Source organism: Rutidosis leptorrhynchoides, chromosome 6 (assembly GCF_046630445.1).
Source record: "Rutidosis leptorrhynchoides isolate AG116_Rl617_1_P2 chromosome 6, CSIRO_AGI_Rlap_v1, whole genome shotgun sequence".
Classification (NCBI taxonomy): Eukaryota; Viridiplantae; Streptophyta; class Magnoliopsida; order Asterales; family Asteraceae; genus Rutidosis; species Rutidosis leptorrhynchoides.
Window position 1 is genome coordinate 224,631,100 of NC_092338.1, and position 16,016 is coordinate 224,647,115.

The following is a 16,016-nucleotide window of genomic DNA, read 5'->3' on the forward strand; positions in this document are numbered from 1 at the left end:
TCTTTTGATACAAAAAGCTTTTTTTTTGTTACATTTGTGGCCTGTTTTATGTCCCCAATGGAATATCCCTTCCATATCCAAGCTTATATAGGTGCAGCCATCCTTGAGTTCTCGGATGCGATTAAAGTCCTGAGGTAGTTCCTAAATGACATTGACATATTATTTGTAAATGATTTCATAATTATTTGTCATTGCTATATATACAAATACGTTTAGCTGTTTCTCTAAAAATGTATCTAACTCACCCAAAAAGTTCCCCTTAGTATGTCGAAGAAGATGTATGTTACATCAACGGTGCTTCATATGTTGTACCTTTCAGCTCTATTCAGCTGGTCAATGACGAGTGCACGTGTTTAACTAGTAGAGGCATCATTGTTTGCAGCTGTATTTGTGATTCAATTCATTTATATGCAACCAAAGAACAAAATACTCATTTACATCATAGATCAATTGTTTGATTTAAAATGGTTAGATAAAATATATATTCTGTCATTTTCAATCCTAAGCAAACTATATTGGTATTGTAGCTTTAAAGTTCACAATACATATTGGTGTAACATAAATTAAACCCTAAGTAACCTATTGGGAATCTGCAAATAATTAGCAAATAATATATACAGGTGCAATATCATAAATGAACATTTGGTATGAACTTAAAGGTATAACACAATAAATTTACAGACTCACACCTGCATGTGTGTAAGTCCAAAGAAAAACACTGATATTATCTATGCACATAACTGTGAGATAAAATCGATTCAGGTGCAAATAAAAAATCATAAATACAGGTGAAGTGTAGATCCGTTGTTTGATTTTAATGATTTAAGATAAACAAATGTGATGATAAACTTTGTTCTATATTTTTTAGGTTTTCAATTCTGAAAACCCTGTTATGAATGTCTATTGTGGTGCTTACAGTTAATAAACAACAAATTTATATTTAGAAAATACATTAACCTGAGCTCGACATGGCGGGAGATGGTTGTAGTTGATCGCTATTGCAAGTACAGAGATGGTGGCAGGTGAAGAGATACTCCGTATGAGGTACTTGAGAAGGTGAGGGATTTTTCGTATTGCCTTTTTTTTAAACAGATATTTTTTAAAATACCGGATCATTTTTGCCTAGGCCGGGTCAAGTAGCTTATTACAGAGTATTAAAAAATACAAAATATTTTACTATAGGTAAAATACCTAAACTTCTTCATCATCAGATCAGCTTAATGGCCAAATCACCCACCATTTGGTCTCGAAAATTTTAAATTAGCCGCTAACCTAATTGAAACCACTAATTGACACAAAATAACCTCCGATCATAATTGAAACAAACCGCCAGTCTCAGTTACTGTTGTATTATTTTCACAAACCCTAGAAGTGATCCAAACTCTTTCAAATCACTACTACAAACCATCAGTTAATCATTTTGTTGTTTTGCAATTACATTGTACTATACATAATCCCACGAACTCTGTAGGTAACTGCAGAAACCCGCTAAATTCGATAAATTCAAGAACTTGATACATCAAACATCATGGTATGTTTATGATTTCAATTCTATTGTATGTATACCTAGAACTACTAGTATTGTTGAGGTATCAGTATTGTTATTATTGTTAGATTCTTATTATTGATTTTTTTAATGTATAGAGAGCCACAACAATAGGCCTAAACTAGGAGTTAGCAAACTTAAAGAAAAATCAGTGATTCCATTTGTGGTTGAATTTGACCAATTTGGGCAGGCTATAGGAAAATATCAAGCTATGTTTGCCAGTAACAAAGGTGTTCTTACAAGGCGTAGGATTGATTTTCTTGAGGATGATTGGAAAGTAGTATCTGGAGATGAGAAAGACGCGTTATGGTTGTACATAAAGGTATCAAATCATAACTTATAAGAATTTTGTTTCATAAAGGTATCAGAATTTGTTAAACTAATGTTTAATTATATATATGTAACAACATTTACAGGAACATCATTTTATCAAAGATGATTTTGCGAAGAAACAAACGCTTCATCATTGCAACGGGGCTTTTAAGTAGCAAGTAGTAGCCCAACACGTAATTATCAAAAGCCCGTCACAAATCAATAAATATACAGCTCAAACTTGATGACTTGCTAGCTCGTTAAACCTTCCTCTAAAGCTTCGTTTTCATCTAGTGTCCCCACCATAAACATTATTATCCCACTAAAATCTAATCATGCTTTATATAATAGGTTGAGTGGTCTTTAAATAATTGTGTAATGAACTATAAAGAGGCATTATATATTTGATACCCTCATTATAATTTCACCATAATCATTGTAAACAAATAAATATATAGAGGCAGTGGTCTTTGTTGCCTAACAAAAGCATAACTTTTGCAGTCTGGTTAAAATGCAGAAAAAAATAAAAGATAAACGACGGGGTGGTGGCTTGTTTGTTCACGTCCATTCAGAAGGCAGGAGCACAAGAATTTTCACTAGCTTGTGTGGTGACTTGGGTGTTGTTTGGTTATCGGGAAAACATAAGGTAACGTCATAGTAGCAGTTGTAGCAGGTGCAAGGTAAAGTAGCGGTTTTATGGATTCACATAATTGGGTGGTTAAATGGTTTTGAAGATTAGAGGTTTTGGTTTGTTTGAGGTTTTTGGATGGCAAAAAGTTGCAGTAACCCGACAGCTGGAACATCCTTTACGTATCTCCATTGTGATCATTTAGCAGAACTCCAATTGTCTATGTAGCCGCGATTGTTGTTTGAGTTGAAAAGAAAAAGAAAAATATATAGATAAGGTGGTGGTGGTGGATGGTTGTAACGAAGAAAGAAGATGGTTGTTTAAGGTTGTGGGTGGCGGATGTGGTTAGGGATGAGGGGTTGTAGTAGGGTGGTGTTGTCGTGATCATGGTGGTGAAGAGTGGTGATAGGTGGACGTGGGAGTAGTAACGGGTGTTGGTTCTCGGTGTAATTCAACAGAGACGAAGATAGTGATAATGCCGAATGTGGTAATGGGAAAGGTGGTGGTGGTTCGAACGATAGCAACACCCAAGTGTGTTTGAGTTTGGGTTTGGTTTATAGTCGACCAAGGTCGACTTGTTCATGGATTTAAAGGTCGATGAGCAGTCAATAGAGATTTGATAATCGAAGTTATTGGGTTATGGTTGCGTTTGGACAGGAGGGTAGTAATAACACAATCAAGTGAGATGATGATCGAAGATGATGGTTTAATGGCAACATTTGTTTGAATGTTTGAGGTTCCAAATTAAACATAAAAAGAGAAGTAGTTTGATGGGTTGTGTAATGGTGGTTTCGAAACAGAAGGGAAAAGAAATAGCGTGCATCAATGGTTAAAGGCTGTGGTGGTGATTGAGGTGAAGGTAATGGTGTTAAGTGGTGTTGGATTCATGATGATGATCGATTTTTTTGTTGTTGAAAAAATGAGAAATATGTGTGTACTAAATTATATGTCTATATGCATGTGCATATGTATAAATATGAAAAAGTAAGGTGACAAACATATAAGACACAAAAATCAAATTCAACCAATTTGGTTATTGATTCACGGATATAATTAAAGGACAATAATTTTATAACTTCAATAATAATATAATAATAATAATAATAATAATAATAATAATAATAATAATAATAATAATAATAATAATAATAATAATAATAATAATAATAATAATAATAATAATATGTATATTAATAATTCATGAGGTAATGGGAATGTGTAGAGAAAAATCGTGCAAAGAAAACATGAATCAATCATGCACAGTAACTTAATCAATCTAACACAGTAATTCAATTACTAATTTAAGTTTTGATTCCGATAAAGGTTAAATCAATTGAAAACATAAATATATATATAATAATAATAATAAATAATATAATAATGTATCTTAAATAAGGAAACGTGTGATTTAGTTAGCCGTCATCATTCACGGACTAAATTTCGTACTCCGTCATTAATCAGTGGCGGATAAAAGTATTCGGAAAAATTCCAAAATTTTATATTAATCATCTCTATTTATTTTAATCATTATGGTATAAAATTCAATCATTAACTGTTAAATAAAATCAAATTAACTATTCACCCTCAACCCCAGGTAAAATAAAAAAAGTCTTAAAATTCAACAAATGGTTCCTAAATATATTTTTAATAAATCTATAAATTATGTAACTCATTTACCGTTTATTTTAAAATCACATAAGTTCCTTTTTAACTCGTTTACTATCAATCGAATGATAATTGAGCGTTACCTTCGTTTACTAAATAATTTTGAAATCACAAAATATATATTCTCTATACTTTATTTATATATATATATATATATATATATATATATATATATACTTTCTGAATAATATTTATTGTATATTATTATTATTTTACATAATTAATTCTAACAATTACTATATATATATATATATATATATATATATATATATATATATATATATATATATATATATATATATATATATATATATTTCTGAATAATATTTATTGTATATTATTATTATTTTACATAATTAATTCTAACAATTACCATATATAATATTTCATCTTAATATATATATATATATATATATATATATATATATATATATATATATATATATATATATATATATATATATATATATAACATCCCGTTTTCCCCGTACATGACTTTTAGGTGTATTGTGTATGTACGATAGGCGTATGAAGGGTTCGGGACATGTTCGGGTGTTGAGGTCTTGTATGCAAGAAAATGACTCAGATCACGCCGTGTGTCGCGGCGCGACAAATGAGGCCGCGGCGTGGTAATCAACTAGAATTCAGATCAGAAAGTGTGGTAAAGAAGGCACCAGACTCAAGTAAAGGTTGCGGCGCGACCATTAATGCCGCGGCGCGGCATACTGCACAAACTGGCACCAGATTCTTGTAATTTCAAATGAAGTTCAAGGGCAATTTGGTCTTTTCGCGTTTGAGCCAGATTTGAGGATTTAACCTCATCCATTCATTTCATTTCTTATTTTCTTTTCCTTTTTCTTTCATTTTCTCCCAAGAAACTCAGATACCCCAAGTGATTCAAGTGGGATTTTGGAAAGAAAGAAGCGAGTTTTGATCTTTGGCGTAGTTGACAAGTTTGTTCTCCTTGTTCTTAGATACACGGTGATACTAGTGGTAAGCTCTAACTCCGAATTGCATTTTCGTATTCATCATTCAAATTTGGGGCTTTTGGCTTGTATGTTCATAGATGGAACCCATTTAGTTGTTAGTTGAAGATTAACACCAAGATTCAAGTTTATTGTTGTTATTGGCGGGTTTTGGGTTGGTTAATGATTTAGCCATGTTTAAGACTTGTAAATGTTGTACAATCACTAGCATTAGTGATTATTGGTGTTTTGGAGACTTTTAAGGTTTTCGTGGTTGACTAATTTTGACTAGAGTCAAAATTAGGGATTGTTGAGGATTGTGACCCGAATATCGATTCGATGAGGTTTATAAACTTAAAATGGATTAATTTGAAGTATAAAACCGAGTTAAATATGTTTTGGTGTCAAAACTTGTAATTGGTGAGATTTTGACTTTATGGGTCAAAATTAGGGTTTATGGGCGATTTTGAGAACGATAAGTGTTTAACACTTGTGTTCGGGTTTAATTGGCATATTAGGTACATTATCACTTGTGTCAGTGATTATTGTTTAGTTTGGGCACGGTTTGTGCTTGGAAGTGCATTTGGATCGAAATTACACTAAGGGTCGAATTTGGTTGGTTTGTAAATCCATCCTAATTGTGTTGTGGTATTTATGATAATGGAATAGGTACATTCCTTCGGCGAGTTGCGGATTATTCGGAAGCGTTCATCAAGGCGACAAGGTGAGTGTTAATATCCTATGTGCATATGTATGTGTAGAATGGGTGTGGGTCGGGTGAAGTGGTTCTCAGTTATAGAGCTCACTTCACATATAGGTGGATTGATGGACTTGTGTATAGGTCCAATTGGCACGGTTGTGCATTTGGTTGGCCACCTTTGACGAGGTGCACACTTTATGTACGCTATCACATGGGCGGGTGATGTGGATTATATAACCCTAATGGCGAAGGGTTAATATTGTGAGTGGAATAATTATGTGTTCATGTTTATGGCGTATTTGTTTGTGGATGTGATGGTAGCATCGAGTGTGAACCACGATCCAGTAGCACTATAAAAATAGATGTGAACTACGAGCCGGTAGCATCGAGTGTGAACCACGAGCCGGTAGCACTATAAAAATATATGTAAACCACGAGCTGGTAGCATCGAGTGTGAACCACGAGCTGGTAGCACTATAAAATGAGGCGTGAACCACAAGTCGGTAGCGTCGAAGTGTGAACCACGAGCCGGTAGCACTATAAAAGAGTATGACTCAAATACGTATGGTGTGAACCACGAGTCGGTAGCACCATAGCGTTATGGTTAACCATATTGTGTTTGTGATTGTTTAGCATGTTAAATATTGTATACGTATAATGTTGTATTGTCGTGATGTAGCTAACCCTCCGGGTGTAGCTTATTGGCGTTGTTCACATCGTCGTTGGTGAACTTATACTTTGTTGATATCTTTAGCTTGTTGTTTAGAGATCGTATGGTATGCTTAGGGTAATTGCCTTATACATGGATGCTTCTTTATGCGGTATTTGATATTTGTGTGGCGTGTCCATTTTATACATATATGTGTATGTAGTATATTATCATTCACTAAGTGTTAGCTTACCCTCTCGTTGTTGATATTTTTATAGGTTCGCATGCTTGGCGGCTCGGGTAAGCTTGGGGATTTAGAGATCTTGGCTAGGTTGCTTAGAAGATCTTGCTTTTGTACTTGATTAGGATTTGGGTAGCGTAGTACCAAATCACCATGCTCGGTTTGTTGGAAACTAAACTAGTCGGGTCGTGTATGTCTGTTTGGACAATTAACTAATGTATTAAATGTTTTAAGGTTATTAAACCTTCTATTGTAATTAAAGATGTTTATGGAAAAACAATCGGGACCTAAAGTATTATTTAACGCGTATTAAAAGGAGAACTTTTTATGGGCCGGTTTAATACGTGTTGGGTTGTTTCAAGTGGTATCAGAGCATGGTCTAAGGATTTAGGCGACTTGAGATAGGTGCCTAGACTTAGATTTTGTGTGTGCTTATTTGTTGCGGGACTTGTAGGAGTACGGGTCAGAATGGGAACTTGGTTAGCGCCATAGCGTGTAGGTGAACTAACTAGGATTGTGACTTGTGTTATGATATTAATTCTTGCGTGTGTTTTATCGCGTAGGATTTTTGTTGTGTTTTGTTATTGTTTGTATTGCGAATATCATCGAGAAAGATAGTCGTTGTACTAACAAGTTGATACGGCGTGGGTGCGTGATAAGGACTTGCAAACCTTATTACGGGTGCAAATCGTGTCTAGCAAGTGATGTACGACGAGTGTTTAACAAGATGGACCGGTGTGGAGCGTGTTGTTTTATACGTTCGTGGACTAATCGTTTTGCATTCTTTAGAATGACGACGCAAAACGAGATCGAGATGAATGACGAGGAGTTTAACTCTAGAGTTGCGGCCGCTGTTGCGGAGCAAATGAGTGCGTTTCGAGAAGAAATGGATAGGAAGTATTCCGAATTTCGGGGTAGTAGTGAAATGGAGCGTTGTTTTAAGAGCTTCATGAGGACTAAACCCCCGATGTATGATGGGAAATCGGATCCTTTGGTAAGCACAACTTGGATCTCGGATGTCAAAGGGTGTTTTTGTACTATTGAATGCCCTCCTGAGAAGAAGACGAGGCTCGCTACTAGTTTGTTCCGGGGTAGGGCCAAGGATTGGTTGGATGGTAGGATTGACCTAGTCGGTGGTGAACCGTTTATGGCGTTTACGTGGGACGGGTTTAAGAAGGAATTCTTCGAGGAGTTCCGGACTTCAGCTGATTTGTCGGAAATGCGTAATGAGTTGGGAAATTTGCAACAGGGTTCTATGGATTTGAATACTCTCAAGACGACCTTTATGGCGAAGGATCATTTTCGCCCAGAGTATTTGGGGAATGATAATTTGTTGATGCAAAATTTCTATCGAACCTTGAATGATGACTTGAAGAATAAGATTAGTCGGGGTCAAGCGAAATCATTTGCAGAATTATTCAACTTGGCTAGAGGTTTCGAGTCGTATTCACGATCGAAGATGAGTGAACCTTCAAGTGAGAGAAGGGTTGTTTCTTATGGTGCTCCAAGTAAGAGGACTAAGGGTCCGAGTGTGAGCATGGGTGGTACGCGAATGAGTATATCGGATTCTAGCTCATCTAGATGTTACAATTGTGGCGTGAGGGGTCACAAGTCTTGGGAATGTTTGGTGCCAAAGGGTGATGGCATGGTGTGCTTCATTTGCCAAGAAGAAGGACGTCGTAAGTCAAAATGTCCCGAGTTAGCAGGGACGGGTGCTGCAAGGAGACGTTAAGGTACGTTTCATTTTAATAAATATGTCCTTTGATTATTTATTATGCGCCGTTGAGTTTGAGTTTATTAGATGCATTGTTTGTGCATGTTATTGATATGGGTGACGTTCCGAATGGAAGTACCCTATGGTGACGTTTGATTGTCGGGCGAAGGGCATAAGACTTGGTGCAACAAAGCATTCCTTAGTATTTGGGAAATGTTTCTACCAAACCATGGAAATGGGTTTTGGTGTTCGGTTGTTAAGCGCGTGTTCTCTTTTGTGTTGAAGTTGATGAACCATGAGGTTCGACGGGTGGGATGATTCCTGAGAAATCGAGTGTTGATCTCGATGTATGTTGCTAAAAGAGTCTGCATGACGCGACATTAGGTGCCTCTATCATACCTACTAGCGTGGTGTTCGACTCCGATTGTGTTGTGGTTACATTGTACTTAGGGTGAAGGAGTGAAACCCTTAGGTACTTGAGTGACTAGGTGGAAATTGACAAACTAGAGCAATTGGATGATTGCGAGGGTGTGTTTTGTGTAATCGTTGTACACTTTTTGTTCGAAGTGTTTAAGGATTGATTGTTATCCTTCGTGTGCTCAAGGCTGGAGCAAGATATGGTGATGGGTCGTGTGAGCCTAATCGTTTGTAAAGTCTACCTTTGGTAGCATTGTACGGTTGTACGAGTTGTGGATATGGGACGTAGTTCCAAGTGTGGGAGTTACACTCCCGCACGAGGAAGTTTTAGTGTGAGATTTCGGATGATGCTTTTGGTAGATCCAGAAAATGTTGTCGAGACCTGGTTTTGGTCGATTTGTGGTAGATTACAATTTCGAATAAATTGTACTTATGGTTTGGATTTGAATTATCACCGAGGTGGTAATGTGGTAAATCTCATTGAGAGATAATGGACGTGTTTGGTGAGCAAGGTGAAATCCTTCGGTTAAGGGAGGTGTGTGTTGGATTCTCTTCTAGAGAATTATTATTTTGTGCCTATGTTTGATATAGGTGGTTCTTGCTCGAGTGTGTAAATGGTTAGTGGTATCCGTTAGGATTCACTATGGCGTAGCAGAGCGCGATGTTACGCTACTCAATGTTCGAGGCCAAAAGGGCGTTGATTGGTGAAGCATGACCTTCGGGGTCCGCTGACTTCATCATGGTATTGTTGATTGGTGAAGCATGACCTTCGGGGTCCGCTGACTTCATCATGGTATTGTTGATTGGTGAAGCATGACCTTCGGGGTCCGCTGACTTCATCATGGGAGTAGTGATATATCGGTGAAGCATGACCGTTGACGGGGTTCGCTGACTTCATCCGGTGTTGAGTGATCTATCGGTTGTTTTATACACCGATGGTGGTGTCGTGAGGACCATGTTGCGTGATTAGTGATGTGATAGCCGTGTTTCGCTCACATGTTGTTACGGGTGTGACAATAGTCGATTTTGTACACCTTAGGATTAGCGTTGGCATAGTCGTTTTGGGCGCTTTTGGTTTTAGCCGTTGCTTATGATGTTACGGTAGTTGCGTATTGGTCGTATTGCGCACTACCAGGAATGTTTAGTGATTGGTGTTATCCGTCAGGATTCGTTTGGTTCGAACTTCATCGTTTCGGGCTGTTGACCTTAGGTTGAGACTTGGTTGTTTTTACCGTCGTACTCGGTAAGGGTATGCTAAGGAATTGATATCTCGATATGAGATTGGTTGAGTTTTCCCGATGTGAGGGATTGAGTTAGTGCTAGTGCTCGGAATTATGGAATTTGATAAATCGCGGTTGACGATTTAGCTGTTAAGGGTAACTCTTTGAGAAGAATTGTCTAAGGGATCGTTGTAGACTTCGGTTGTTGCGTGTATTGTACGTCTCGGGATACGATCAAGTGTGTAATTTTTCATTGGATTAACCATCGGGTTAGCGAATTTGTGGTAGAAGTCGGTTTGAAATGCATGTTCAATGACCATTGAGTGTGGGTCCGTTTGGGTTCGTGACTAGGATCATGAGGACGTGATCGAATCTAAGTGGGGGAGAGTTGTAACACCCCGTTTTCCCCGTAAATGACTTATAGGTGTATTGTGTATGTACGATAGGCGTATGAAGGGTTCGGGACATGTTCGGGTGTTGAGGTCTTGTATGCAAGAAAATGACTCAGATCACGCCGTGTGTCGCGGCGCGACAAATGAGGCCGCGGCGCGGCAATCAACTAGAATTCAGATCAGAAAGTGTAGTAAAGAAGGCAACAGACTCAGGCAAATGTCGCGGCGCGACCATTAATGCCGCGGCGCGGCATATTGCACGAACTGGCACCAGATTCTTGTAATTTCAAATGAAGTTCAAGGGCAATTTGGTCTTTTCGTGTTTGAGCCAGATTTGAGGATTTAACCTCATCCATTCATTTCATTTCTTATTTTCTTTTCCTTTTTCTTTCATTTTCTCCCAAGAAACTCAGATACCCCAAGTTATTCAAGTGGGATTTTGGAAAGGAAGAAGCGAGTTTTGATCTTTGGCGTAGTTGACAAGTTTGTTCTCCTCGTTCTTAGCTACACGGTGATACTAGTGGTAAGCTCTACCTCCGAATTGCATTTTCGTGTTCATCATTCAAATTTGGGGCTTTTGGCTTATATGTTCATAGATGGAACCCATTTAGTTGTTAGTTGAAGATTAACACCAAGATTCGAGTTTATTTTTGTTATTTACAGATTTTGGGTTGGTTAATGATTTAGCCATGTTTAAGACTTGTAAATGGTGTACAATCACTAGCATTAGTGATTATTGGTGTTTTGGAGACTTTTAGGGTTTCGTGGTTGACTAATTTTGACTACCCGAATGTCGATTCGATGAGGTTTATAAACTTAAAATGGATTAAGTTGAATTATAAAACTGAGTTAAATATGTTTTTGTGTCAAAACTTGTAATTGGTGAGATTTTGACTTTATGGGTCAAAATTAGGGTTAATGGGCAATTTTGAGAACGATAAGTGTTTAACACTTGTGTTCGGGTTTAATTGGCATATTATGACCATTATCACTTGTGTCAGTGATTATTGGTTAGTTTGGGCACGGTTTGTGCTTGGAAGTGCATTTGGGTCGAAATTGCACTAAGGGTCGAATTGGGTTAGTTTGTAAATCCATCCTAATTGTGTTGTGGTATTTATGATAATGGAATAGGTACATTCCTTCGGCGAGTTGCGGATTATTCGGAAGCGTTCATCAAGGAGACAAGGTGAGTGTTAATATTCTATGTGCATATGTATGTGTAGGATGGGTGCGGGTTGGGTGAAGTGGTTCTCAGTTATAGAGCTCACTTCACATATAGGTGGATTGATGGACTTGTGCATAGGTCCAATTGGCACGGTTGTACATTTGGTTGGCCACCTTTGACGAGGTGCACACTTTGTGTACGTTATCACATGGGCGGATGATGTGGATTATATAACCCAAATGGCGAAGGGTTAATATTGTGAGTGGAATAATTATGCGTTCATGTTTATGGCGTATTTGTTTGTGGATGTGATGGTAGCATCGAGTGTGAACCACGAGCCGGTAGCACTATAAAAATAGATGTGAACCACGAGCCGGTAGCATCGAGTGTGAACCACGAGCCGGTATCACTATAAAAATAGATGTGAACCACGACCCGCTAGCATCGAGTGTGAACCATGAGCCAGTAGCACTATAAAACGAGGCGTGAACCACGAGCCGGTAGCGTCGAAGTGTGAACCACGAGCCAGTAGCATTATAAAAGAGTATGACTCAAATACGTATGGTGTGAACAACGAGCCGGTAGCACCATAGCGTTATGGTTAACCATATTATGTTTGTGATTGTTTAGCATGTTAAATATTGTATACGTATAATGTTTTATTGTCGTGATGTACCTAACCCTCCGGGTGTAGCTTATTGGCGTTGTTCACATCGTCGTTGGTGAACTTATACTTTGTTGATATCTTTAGCTTGTTGCTTAGAGATCGTACGGTATGCTTAGGGTAGTTGCATTATACATGGATGCTTCGGTATGCGGTATTTGATATTTGTGTGGCGTGTCCATTTTATACATATATATGTATGTAGTATATTATCATTCACTAAGCGTTAGCTTACCCTCTCGTTGTTGATATTTTTATAGTTTAGCATGCTTGGCGGCTCGGGTAAGCTTGGGGATTTAGAGATCTTGGCTAGGTTGGTTAGAAGATCTTGCTTTTGTACTCGATTAGGATTTAGGTAGCGTAGTCCCAAATCACCATGCTCGGTTTGTTGGAAACTAAACTAGTCGGGTCGTGTATGTCCGTTTGGACAATTAACTAATGTATTAAATGTTTTAAGGTTATTAAACCTTCTATTGTAATTAAAGATGTTTATGGAAAAACAATCGGGACCTAAAGTATTATTTAACGCGTATTAAAAGGAAAACTTTTTATGGGCCGGTTTAATACGGGTTGGGTTATTTCAATATATATATATATATATTTAAATATATGAAAATCTATTTACAAGAAATCATATCGTGAGTCGTCGGGAATAGTCAAAGGTCAAATGTATTCATTAACACAGTTCAAAAATTTTGAGATTCAATATTACAGACTTTGCTTATCGTGTCGATATCATATAAAGATTAAGTTTAAATTTGGTCGGAAATTTACGGGTCGTCACAGCAAACGGCTTGCCTTTACATGATTTGATATTCCATATAAATTGGTGTCTAGAATAAACTGGTTGGACTTGGTTGTTGGATTTTCCGAACAGTCACCAATTTATTGGGACCAAAAGGATCATGCCTCTCCACACAAGGTATACCTGGCCACTAGTCTTGGATACTAAATTGTGTACAAATCCATCTTAATCTGTAAATTATCTGAATAAGCTCCAATTCAAATTCGACCGCTCAAGGAACGACCCTAGGTCATATTTGCCCTTGCTAACCCATAGGAAGGAATAATAGATTTAGGCTCAGCATATATAAATTAAACAATCAACTTCTTCTGTTGATATCCTGAATTGACGTTTTGCAACCTAACGACACCACATAAATAAACCGTCCGATTCGGGCATATCAAGGTAGTAGTTAATTTTTGGCGCCGCTGCCGAGGAGCGGTGGTATGATTTGGAGCCTGTTTAGATTAGTTAGTTTTTAAGAGACCCTTTTGACTGAGACTAGCTTTGTCAAAAGTTATTAGTTTACCGAAGTTAGGTTAGATATATTAGCTTAATTTACATTAATTAAAATGTTTAAAATGGACTTCCTTATTAATGAACCTTTAGGATGGTTTAAACTACTTACACCGCTAAGAATTCTTCTGACACATCCTTTCTTCTATCCGATATCATTGTTCCCATCCGACGAGATCCACACTTACCTCCCGATAGTTCGACGATGATCGCATGTATCACACTCGCTGATATCACCAAACCCTCGTTAGAAGGACAAAGAGGACCGATACTCTATCCAGAGGTTAACGGGGCATCTTTTGTGCTTAAGCATAGCATCAAACAACTCATTGACAACCACTGTCAATTCCATGGCTTACCAAATGACAATCCCAACTCTCACATAGATAGATTCCTCTCCTTATCCAACTCATATAAGCAAACAGGGTTGAACAAGATGTAGTTCGTCTGTATATGTGTAGTGACCCGAACTTTTCCATGTTTATATATATTAAATGAAATTGATATTTACATGATTAAATGTTTCCAACATGTTAAGCAATCAAACTTGTTAAGACTTGATTAATTGAAATGAGTTTATGTAGTCAATTGATCACCCATGTTGACCGGCAATTCACGAACGTTTAAACTTGTAACAACTACATGATATATATATATATATATATATATATATATATATATATATATATATATATATATATATATATATATATATATATATATATATATATATATAGAGTTAACATGAGAATTATCATAGGTAAGTATCACACTAAGTATATTAACAATGAGTTATATACATAAAAATGAGACTATTGAATTAAGAAACTCGAAACGATATATATAACGATTATCGTTATAACAACGTCTTACTAAATACATATGAATCATATTAAGATATTGATACACTATGTTTAACATGATAAAATGATAATTAAATATATCATTAAGTGTGTTAACAATGAACTACATATGTAAAACAAGACTACTAACTTAAGAGTTTCGAAATGAGTTATATATGTAACGATTATCGTTGTAACGATGTTTTAATATATATATATATATATATATATATATATATATATATATATATATATATATATATATATATATATATATATATATTGTATTAAGATATATTCATACACCATGTTATCATGATAATATGATAATTTAACATCTCATTAGATATAATAAACAATGGGTTAACTACATTAAATGAGATCGTTAACTTAAAAGTTTCAAGACAACACTTACATGTAACGACTAACGGTGACTTAACGACTCAGTTAAAATGTATATACATGTAGTGTATTAAGTTGTATTAATACACTTTTGTAAGACTTCAAGACATATATCAAAACACTCATACTTAACAAAAATGCTTACAATTATATTCTCATTCATTTTCATCAACAATTCTACTCATATTCATTCAGTCTTCGTACTCGTATTATACCCAGCTTCTAGACGTACTTACTATGGGTATATACCAATAGGAACTAGCATGGGATTCCACTCTTGATTATGTCATGCATGACTAATCAAGTTTAACTTCTACCATGAACTAGTCAACTAACAAGAACTCCTTTTAACCCCACTCACCACTCATCATTCACTTCATTTCATTTCCATTTTCCTTTCTAATTCTCTCTCAACACACACATACACCTATGAACTAATTTTTCCAGTAACCAAATCATCATTTTCATCAAAAACTACTTCAAGAATGAAGCTATAATCATCATAGGAAGAACACTTCAAGAACACTTCAAAAATCCTTTCAAGTTTGCAAGTATACTTCCAAGCTTTCTAATCCATTTCAAGTAAATATCTAAGATCAAGAAACCCTTGTTAATTACAGTAGGTTATCTTTCTTATTTAAGGTAAAACTCATATCCAAACTTTGATTCAATTTCTATAACTATAACTATCTTAATTCGAGTAGAAATCTTACTTGAACTTGTTTTCGTGTCATGATTCTACTTCAAGAACTTTCAAGCCATCCAAGGATCCTTTGAAGCTAGATCATTTCTTGTCACTTACAGTAGGTTTACCTACTAAACTTGAGGTAGTAATGATGTTCATAACATCATTCAATTCATATATATATATATATATATATATATATATATATATATATATATATATATATATATATATATATATATATATATATATATATATATATATATATATATATAACTATCTTATTCGAAGATTTAAACTTGTAATCACTAGAACATAGTTTAGTTAATTCTAAACTTGTTCGCAAACAAAGCTAATCCTTATAACTTAACTTTTAAAATTAACTAAACACATGTTCTATATCTATATGATATGCTAACTTAATTATTTAAAACCTGGAAACACGAAGAACAGCGTAAAACCGGAGATACGCCGTCGTAGCGAAACCGGGGGCTGTTTTGGTTGGGATA